Source organism: Ursus maritimus, unplaced genomic scaffold (genome assembly GCF_017311325.1).
Source record: "Ursus maritimus isolate PB19 unplaced genomic scaffold, ASM1731132v1 scaffold_7, whole genome shotgun sequence".
Classification (NCBI taxonomy): Eukaryota; Metazoa; Chordata; class Mammalia; order Carnivora; family Ursidae; genus Ursus; species Ursus maritimus.
The window spans coordinates 4,705,774-4,715,694 of NW_024426885.1; the positions used below are offsets into that span (position 1 = coordinate 4,705,774).

The 9,921-nt window shown below is 47.3% G+C and overlaps 1 protein-coding gene across 1 annotated transcript in view; it reads right to left on the reverse strand.

The window, feature by feature from the left end:
* Positions 1–9,921, reverse strand: part of PTPRE (protein tyrosine phosphatase receptor type E) — a 139,991-nt gene that overhangs the window by 83,124 nt on the left and 46,946 nt on the right. The window lies entirely within an intron of this gene.

The window sequence follows — 9,921 nt, forward strand, 5'->3', positions numbered from 1 at the left end:
AGAAACTAGACTCTTTAATGCCAGGGCTGTCAGCTAAGGTGGGAGCAGGTGGAGTAGATGGCTGGCCGAACTCTCAGAGAAAGCTCCCTACTTCATACTAGCACGCATTTGAGATAGAGGTCAAATCCATTTAGTTCAAGGTGGTCTGGGATTTTTCTTCCCAGTGTGTGTGTGTGTGTGTGTGTGTGTGTGTGTAGAATGAATACAAACAAGGGCAGAAATGCTAAATGAGGCACGTAGGAATGAAGAGGTTTCTGACCCGACAGTTTTCCCCAACGCTCAGCAGACTCGCCACAGCTCCAAGCAACGTTGACTTTAGCCATCCTGTTAGTCCATCCAGAAGGACTGGCCAAATATCGCAGTGTCACAGGAAAACAGGGCTTTCACGTCGGTGTTTATAACAATCTCTTGCATGAAGCTATTTGTGAAACCACAGAAAGCCTTGGGGGCTGTCCAGTTTCAAACCCACTGCAAGCTCCAGGCCATTAGCCGAGCCCCAGCTGGGGAATTCTTGGTGCTATTCTCGATCCACCGACCCTGAGAATTTAGGGGCTTCGAGCACCCACTTACGTCCTTCAGATGGAGGCCAGAAAAGACACATGACTGTTTCGCCGTCCGGCAGCCCGCTAAGGGCAAGCTGGTATTTGAACTAGGTCCCCTGGCGGCCACGCCCACGTTCTGGCAAATCTGGACTCTGTGCTCTGCACTTGGGGGTGTGAGTTAATTTCATTTATTTAGTTATATCCACCTTGCTACAAAAAGGATACAAAGCGGTGTAAGCAGTATTAAATGCACAGTCATTCACTGTGCCCTCCCTTCTGTGCCTACATTCCAGCAGGGCACCCAGGGCCTAAATACCACAGTAGTAAGTGCCTGAATGACAATGTGAAGAGGGAGGCAGGAAGTAGTAAGGTGGGACCTGGAGTTGGAAGGGGAGGACTGTTCCCCGGTGGGCAGGGAACACCTTCCCAGAAACTGCTGATGAAATTAGGGAGAATTAAAGAGCTAGTTGGGAACAGAAGCTCCTTATTACAAAATCCATGGGTGAACATTCCAGTGCTCTGACCATCATTTCTTGTGGCTGGACAGCTTCGGGGGTGTGAGACCAGAGCGGTCACCCAGAGACCCTCCCCCCACACACACACTCAGAAGGGTGCAGAGCAAGGGGTTTCGTGCCTAATTTGTACTAATTTTATCCCTGAGTTGTTTTGTCAGTGCAGTCTGATGGGACAATGGTGCAGCGCTCCAGGGGCTTGGAGCTCTAGTCACACCTGGCCCAGCTTCTGCCACCTCTCCAGGGCAGGTTCTGGACTGTCTGCTTGCAAGCCCCCAAAGTGTGCACTTACCTACCAAGTTGCAGGGCACAGCCTCGGGCATCGGTGAGGGTCTGTGCTGCTTTGCGTATCCCCATGCCCCAGGGAGCATGACAGAAGGTAAACAAACAAAAAACCAATCCCCATGAGAGGTCCAGAGAGAGAAGGCAGAAGAAAGGAAAAAGCTTTTTGTCCTGCTTTTTGAACAAGCAATCGAGCATCTCTTGCACCGGCCCTGCGCGCTAAGCCCCACCCCAGGCGCGTGGAGTGCACCGGCGGCGTTCTCTTTCTGGGGACCGCCTGCTCTCCCCCACTCCCCGTGCCCGACCACTCGCTCATCCCCTCCTTCACCAGCTGTCTGTGGAGTTGCGGGGTCTGCTGGGTGCTGGGCAACCCCTGGGGATCCATGTTAAGACACTGGCTGCCCCAGAGCGGCTGGGCCCCACCCACAGGTCACCAGCAGGCACGCAGCCACATTGACTGTTCTCTGTCCCTTTGCAAAGAATCCAACCAGACACTAGCTTCAGTGACGTCAGACCTAGTCTATAAGTTACGGACGGCAGGAAACAGGAAGTCAAGAAACTGCGTTTCCTCCAGCCCAACGGCTGGTTTCATCAGGCAGTTCTCCTCATTTGACTTTTCATTTCCCAAGATGAGGATTTAATTCTCTTTAACCATATCCTCCAAGAAAACCCTTTCCTGTGGGTTTAGGAAACGTCCTACCAGGATTGCTGAGATCCCACTGACACTAGTTCTCTGTCTTTCACAGAATCTGGATTAGAAACGTCAAGAAGCAACTTCCTCAAGCGTCCGCTGACCCTCCCGCAGGCCCGCGGCGCTCTGTGACTGGGGCCAGCGCCAAACTGTTCCCGATTTGCCAGGGACACTATGACTTACACAACCGAGAAATTTCTATAAAATGCAGGATAGCCCAGCTGAAATAAAAGTTAATTTTTTTTTTACTTTTAAATGAATTTCTGAAAAGGGTTAACACATTCTAGTGAAAAATGAGATGTCCTCTATGCACCAGCTTGACAAGTGCCCAGATGCTCGACTTGGGTTTCTGACCAGGTATTTGGGCTTCGGGTACAATACCCGGCTTTCTGACGTGGTGCCTGAATTTCTAGAGAAGGTACTTGGGTAACCGGCTGGTACTTGGATTCTTGATGTGCTATTTGTAGTTCTGATGCAGTATTAAGATTTCTGATGTGGTCCGCGAATATCGGAGAGGTATCTGGACTTCTGACTTCCTACACAAACCCCATGCTGGGACCCCGGGTGCTGGGTGTGGGGCACGTGCTTGTCCAGACGGCTTCACGCCCCATCCATCCGAAGACGCAGGGCTGAGCTGCCGAGGGTAGAAGCAGCGAGGCAGGGAGTGACCCTGAGACAGGAGCTCCACCGCTCTGGTCGCCAAGATGACCCCCGGCGCTATTTTCCATTAAGGTAACGGAGCAGAAGGGGTACGTGAGCCCAGCTGGGTGGACAGAGGCCACTTGGAGTAAACAGGCGGACAGAGAGAAAGCCTGACTGAGTGGAAACTGATTATGTTACGAGGCTCTCTGGGAGGGCGACCGACCACATGGCTTTCCAAGTGGAATGGATTTGTAGCAACGTGAAAAAAAATGTTTAAAACCAGCACACAGTGTTTAAAAACATTTTTATAGAGAGGAGGGTTTGGGGATGTTTCGTGAGGTCTGACGTCCTCTAACCGAGAGCCCCCCTGTCACGGGATGACCTCAACACTGCTATTTTGTAAGAGCCCAGAGGAGGCGAAATGTCTTCTCTGCGTCATAGCGCCATGTCCCCTCGTCTCAAACACGCTGAGCACCACGTTACCCAGATTACAGCAAAAATAATTTTTTAAAGGAAACAAGTCTTAATTCTCAGCAGGAGGAAAACACACAGCCATGGGTTGTGAATCACTCATTAAAAATTAAATAAATCCACCCACAACAGGAAACAGCACAACAGAATGTCGGTGTTGACTTCATATTGGAAGGAAGCCAGAAACAGGACTTGGAAACAGTGATGGCTCTGAGTGTGATCTCTCACACTGGGTGCATTCAGGACCCTCACTTCATCTCCACGACAGGCACTTTCCAGCCGGTCTCTCGTTGATTACTCACAGGAGAGTGGAGCAACGTGGCATTGGGGGTTTCCATGGTTTCCGACAAGATCAAGCAATCCACCTTCCCGTGAATCACTTCTCCAGGTAACGCAGAGCATCGCACAGCCCCCAGAACCGTTTGCCAGAATGGATCTCAGAACAGTGAGGAGAAAGCACCTTTGTGTTACTACCTAATGCTTTGCTGAGGTTTTAAAATCGAAGCCCAAGGATTCCCAGTTTTGACTCCGTGCATGTAAGCAACACGACGGAAAGAAGATTGCTTTTCAAAAATGTTTTCCCCGTTCATAAAACCCTCCTTTCTACATTCCTTCTTCTTTTGGAGGCAGGCGGAGCAAACCGCAAACGAGCGGAGGGAAGAGAGAGCAGCGAAGGACAGCCGCTTTCTTTTCCAAGCGAAGATTATAAAACATTTACATGGTGAGGTGTAGACTTCATCCCGGCAGGGAAGGCGAGGGGTGTATCTAGCCCAGGCTCGGCCGATTCACAGCAGTGGCTATTTCAGGGGGATTTCTGTATTATCTCAAAATCCAGACAGGCATCGCCCGAGAACACCAACTTTATGTCTGCAAGGGGTCTTTAAAAAATTCTCACCCAGCCCTTGATTTTTGAGACAAAGAAGCTATGACTCAGGGCACGAAGGGACACGTCTAAGTCATTCAGCTTTCTGGAACTACACTCTATGTGTGTCCAATCCTTTCCCAGGCTCCCGTGCGAAACACACTTACACTTGCTACAGAAAGGACTCAGACACAGGCCCTACAGGCGATATTTCCTGAAGTCAGAACTAGGACCTCCCACTTCATTTTTCAAGACCTTGCACAATTATGAGCCCGCAGGGGACACCAGATAAACGCTGGCGGAGGGAACAGACCAACCCCGCACTGTGCCGAAAGGAAGCCTGGCAAGTGTGTGAAGAAAGATTAGAAAACTGGATTTGGTCAGCAGATAACGTGCGGAAACATTTGGAACTCTGGCCAAGATCAACTCAATTGATCATAAAGTTGTTCCAAAATGTAATTATCTACCAGCAACCTGTTGGCAGAAGCCATGGGATACGTCCTTATTAATTGCTGTCCTCTAATATTTGCATAACTGAAAAATGATATTTTTCATAATGGAAAACTTTTTTTTTTTTTCCCCGGCAGGTCAGCTTCCTCATTGTGGGTGGTGCTAATGAGAGTCTCCTGACTTTTAGGTTTGAGGGGAGCCTGTGGACAGCTCAGGGGCCCCTGGACGCTGATGAGTCCCTTCCCACTGACCTCCCAACTCACTTCTCTCAGCCTGCCTGGGTCTCTGTCTTTCGAGTGAGATAATGACCTTAAGCAGGCTTTGTAAACTGTAAGGTGCTCTACACGCGTGTGTGCATGGATATGAACGCAATTTATGTTTTCAGCATAAGGCATTTAAGTTATCTGGCAAAACAGGAAATAGATCAAGTCCTGTTTTCGTGAATGATAATTTCCGCCAACATGACGTTTTGAGAAAATTCATTTCTCGGCAGAAGTGTGGTGACATGATGTTTTGTTTTTTTTTTTAAGATTTTATTTATTTATTTGACAGAGAGAGAGACAGTCAGCGAGAGAGGGAACACAAGCAGGGGGAGTGGGAGAGGAAGAAGCAGGCTCATAGTGGAGGAGCCTGATGTGGGGCTCGATCCCAGAACGCCAGGATCACGCCCTGAGCCGAAGGCAGACGCTTAACGACTGAGCCACCCAGGCGCCCCACATAATGGTTTTAAACATATTTTTATATATAGCACTCGAACACAAAATCTCTACCATTTCTGATAGCAGACCAATCTTTCTAGGGTTAGCTGGAATCAGTTACATACTGTCAATGTATTTTTTCAAAGCTGTTAGCATCCAATCAGGCCCCACCATAAAATAACTCAAATCCAATTATTATTATTATTTTTTGCTTATGCTCATTTCCATTCAAAACAAGAAAAAAAGCTATGCAGAAATACACTTTTGTGCAACAATTCCACAGAGATCTTTTCTCTTCCAACATTTTAAATATTTTATACCAAACTCTGTATCATACTAAGCTGTTTAAGAAAGTCACCTCAAATGGGCAATTTTTGAACAGAAGGATTTCTCCTCCTGTGGCTCACTGCCCTGACCCACAAAGGACTGCAGGTGGGGGCGAGTTCCCGTACAAATGGGGACGGGTCCACATTCCTTCCAGTGGGCAGCAGACCTCATTCCAGATTCCAGGGCCCAAGGTGTCTGAGAAATCACTCCGTAAGTCATACACCCAAAAGGATTTCTACGTTTCTTGTCTTCCTCCCTTCTCCCCCAGCCCCGCATGACTGATGCCCCTCGTCAGGCAGTGGGCATGGATGCCATCTGTACTGCAACAGAAACTGAGCACAGAATATCCCCCCCTTGTGAATCCGAACCCAAGCTCCTGGAAGACCAGCTCACGGTCTTGCAGACCAGGTGCTTCCCAGGTTCTCACCGAGCCACTTTTAACTGAAACACCACTCCACCAATCGAGTTGATAAGGAAAGTGGAGAGGGTGGGTTTGATTACAAAAATAGGAAATGTCCAACTTAAAATGGGTGGCATTTTGATGTGTCATCCAGTCAACAATAACTGGGGATTGTTTTCCTAAAAGGTGGACCTCACCTTGGATTCCTGGCAGTCAGACAACCGTCCGGCCCCTAGGCGGCCAGCTCCTGTCCACCATCCCCATACACCACTTGGCCAGGCCGCGGTGGATTAAAACAGCTTCCTGAACCATAAATCCCAGATTTCCTGCACAGGGCTGGACAAAGTTAACTGAGGCACTTGCCAAATTTTCTCTTAATGACTGCTTCCTTGAACCGAATGTTTTAATGCCTTCAGAATTATATTACAAACAACGACGACCTAAATCCAAAACGACGAGAAAGATTCCCCTTCCAGCTTCCCTTTACCTCTTGTCCTACTGGGACAACACCGGGAAGCCATCGTGGCCTGCGAGAATCCATGTCTTCCTGTCAGCTGGAAAAGGATTTCTCGAAGAATTCCGGCTCCGAACTGGGTCTGCGGGAGCTCAGGAGTGAGCCAGTTTATATAGAAAAGCTGTGTTCCTATTTCCTCTAAGTGGAAACTGTGACAGCTTAGTATCCATGGCTTTGCTATATGACAAACGATTACCTAGTAGACTCTTTGAGGAGGTACTTCTTGGAAGAATGTTGAAACTTTCCTGGGGGGGAAAATGGAAGTGGAAATAAATGAGGGATTAATCCGTTTGTCACCAGCAGGTCCAGAGGCGTTCTTCCAACTTACTGTCAACTTCCAGGGTCAGTTACGGGAGAATAATTCCTTCACCGTTGGGAGAAACACATTTTGCTCAGATGGGAAACCCAGAGGATTGACTGGTGCTAAGAAAAGCCCAAGAACAGAGCAAAGGCAGGAAGTAGGAATCGAATATTTGAGAACGTTTTCAGGTCTTCTGTGCTCTGCGCATAATCCGTGAAGCTTCTCGTTTTCTTTCTGCAGATTCAGAGACAAGCACGAGAATGCCCTCGCCCACCTGCAGAAATGCAGCCCCAGCTGAGACGGGCAGAAAGCACGTTCCCAGTGCTTCACTCTGCCTTGGCAAACGCCTAAAAACCTTCAGATTCTTCTTCTCTTTTCATGCCACGGTGGCCACTGGCATCAATGGAACCAAGGAAGAGAAATGTCTTAGAAGAGGAAAATCACATGTATTGAAACAGATAGAGGAGGAAGGATAGATCATTAAAGAGGAGACAGCTAGTGATGGAATATTCTAAGTTAAGTTTAAAATTAAATTCACTGTTAATATCAGCACTTTAATTTCGTTGCCTGTTATTCCTTTGGTATTTCCATGAGCCAAAGTGAAATAGTCAAGTTACAGTATCATTTAATTTTACTTACTGGTGGATACCCTTTGGTATAACAATGTAAGACCTCAAAGAGCCTGGAAAAGATATTTAAACCTTAATTACGTGTCTTGCATAAATTCTTAATTCTGACATTCCATTGCTTTATTTAAATACTATGCAACTGAGACTCACAGAGTTGCAAGCCTTCTCTGGTTAAGGGAACTCTGGTCATGTTTGACAGTTGATATGAATTACGGTATTACTTCCCAAGTCTGTATTTACATATTACAAAAAGGAGAAACAACAGAAAAGCATGGGAATGGTGGTTGGTTATGCTAAAAAGGCCCCACTTAATCCAGTTAAACAGGGGAAAGTCGACTCTCTTTTTTTAAGGTCAAATATTAACGTAGAATGGTTTTTTTAAAAAAATATTTTATTTATTATTCATTTATTTATTTATTTATTTATGAGAGAGAGCGAGCGCATGTGTGTGTGAGCGGGGAGAGGGGCAGAGGGGGAGAGAGAGGGAGAGAGAATTCCAAGCAGGATCCACATTGAACACGGAGCCCAACACAGGTCTCGATCTCACGACTCATGAGATCATGACCTGAGCCAAGAGTCAGGCAGCCAACTGAATGAGCCACCCAGGTGCCCCTGGAGTGCCTTTTTTTTAAATGAAGAATCAGAGATTATTGCTGGAGAAGAGAACTCCTTTGGATCTCCATTATAGTAATGGCACATACGTGGCTCCCCAGGTGAACCCTTTCTTTAAACAGAAACAACTGACATAATTATGTGATGATGTGAATTACAACAATCTTATTAGCTGCTAACTTGGGGTGAACTCACTTTGACATCGCAGTGATCCTAGGAAGGGACTGTCAGCTGAGAGCCAAGGGGGCTCCCACACGCTCCCCTGTTCAGCCAGCAGGCTTCCTCTGGGCTTCTGCGCTGCAGCCCGCCCACCACCCGTGGACGGTGGCTTGGGACAGTGGCCAGCCTCAGGAGGTTTACTCTCCCCTGCCCTGTCCAAAATGAGCCATTTATTTTGTTCTAACTGACTCAAAAGCAAGTTTCTAACCCCACAAATTAGAAAAAAAAAAAGTCCTTTCTATTAGTTGAAATCTTGAAGCTCTTGGAACAAGACTCAGATGTTGAACGCTGAAATTGCCACAGGCTAAAAGATCACTCTGGTGTTCTACCCCGACATCCCAGCGGCAGATTCCAAGCAAAGGCATCAAATAAGGTGGCCGCCACAGAGGGGTCATGCTCCTCACGTGGAAGAGAAAATTCCTGAAATAAGAAGCACTTTTTACCTAACAACTCACAGCTTCCTACAGCAACCTTTACTTTCCTATTGAAAGGGAGGTGAAGGATGGCACCGGGTTGACTGACATGGCCAGGCAGAGGGCCAACCTGCCGACAGGACAGGAAACCGTAGACCAGGCAAATGCGTGACTGGGTGTGGAGGGGCCAGTGCTGAGTGCAGAGCCAAGGAAGGCAAAGGGCAGATGCTTTTAACAAATCATAATCTGGATCTTGTATTTGGGAAGGAGATGAGTCTATGGGGCATGACCCTTCAATGTTTCATTTCAGCACAGTAGGGAGCCACTGCTCTTGCTAAGTAGCATGTATGATACCTTATTAAACCAATACGGATGAGGCAACACCCCTTGCTTAGGATTCTGAGGCAATAAGGGATTGCAGACTTCTTGAACTTAAGTTCCTATCCAGTAATATTATTCCAGTAATATTCCTTCTCTTGGAGCCCACCATGGGCATCCGCATTTGCTCAAGTAGGTCATGCCATTCAAAATCGTTAACATCCGATAATGACGTGATAGAGAACAGGGACAGCACAATTAGTTTAGCAGGTGGCAAATGGAGCCTTTCCCATTCTCTCTCTTGATAAATCGCTGTCTTTGCATTCCTTTGAGATAGGGAGCAACAGTCCATACAAACCAAATGCATTTGAGCACACCAGGGAGACTACAAGCACTTATGCCCAGATGAAATAGTGCCCCAAGAGCAGCAGAGGGGGCCGGCCAAAGCATAACAGGCGACCCACCGACCTGAAAATAATTAAGAGTCAAAGTCTTTTCAATAAGGTTATGCACGTAAGAGACACAACTTCCTGGCCACCTACATCCTGGTACGCTCACACAAGGCGACACACACACCATGCACACAGGCGCCACTTGCCCACACACCGCAACCACTTCCAAAGCTCTTAGATCTTCCTCCCGCGATTCTTTAGGGAAATTAACACCAGTAAGCTCATTAAGGAAAACACAAAAAGGCCATGGTGTTTCTTTTTCTGAGTACGAGGACATCAAGGCCATGGAATGGTGCCTAGATCTCAAGAGGCATAAAATTACGTGATGACGACACAGTTGTTTTTGCTTTTGTTTTTTTTTTTTTTAACCCAAAGTGCAATCCAGAAAAGCTCCTTTTCAGCAGGTTTTCCCCACAGCAGATCAACTTAAGAGGCAATTACCATCGATGCAATTATGCGCCTCTGTGTTTCCCAACAGTCGTCCCATGTGTGCGGTGAGATAAAGCAAGGCTCTTTTAAAAGTACGGACCATTCTGTGAAAGGACAGCATGTGGAAATTGTGTTCTCAACAATCCGGGTCGAGAGA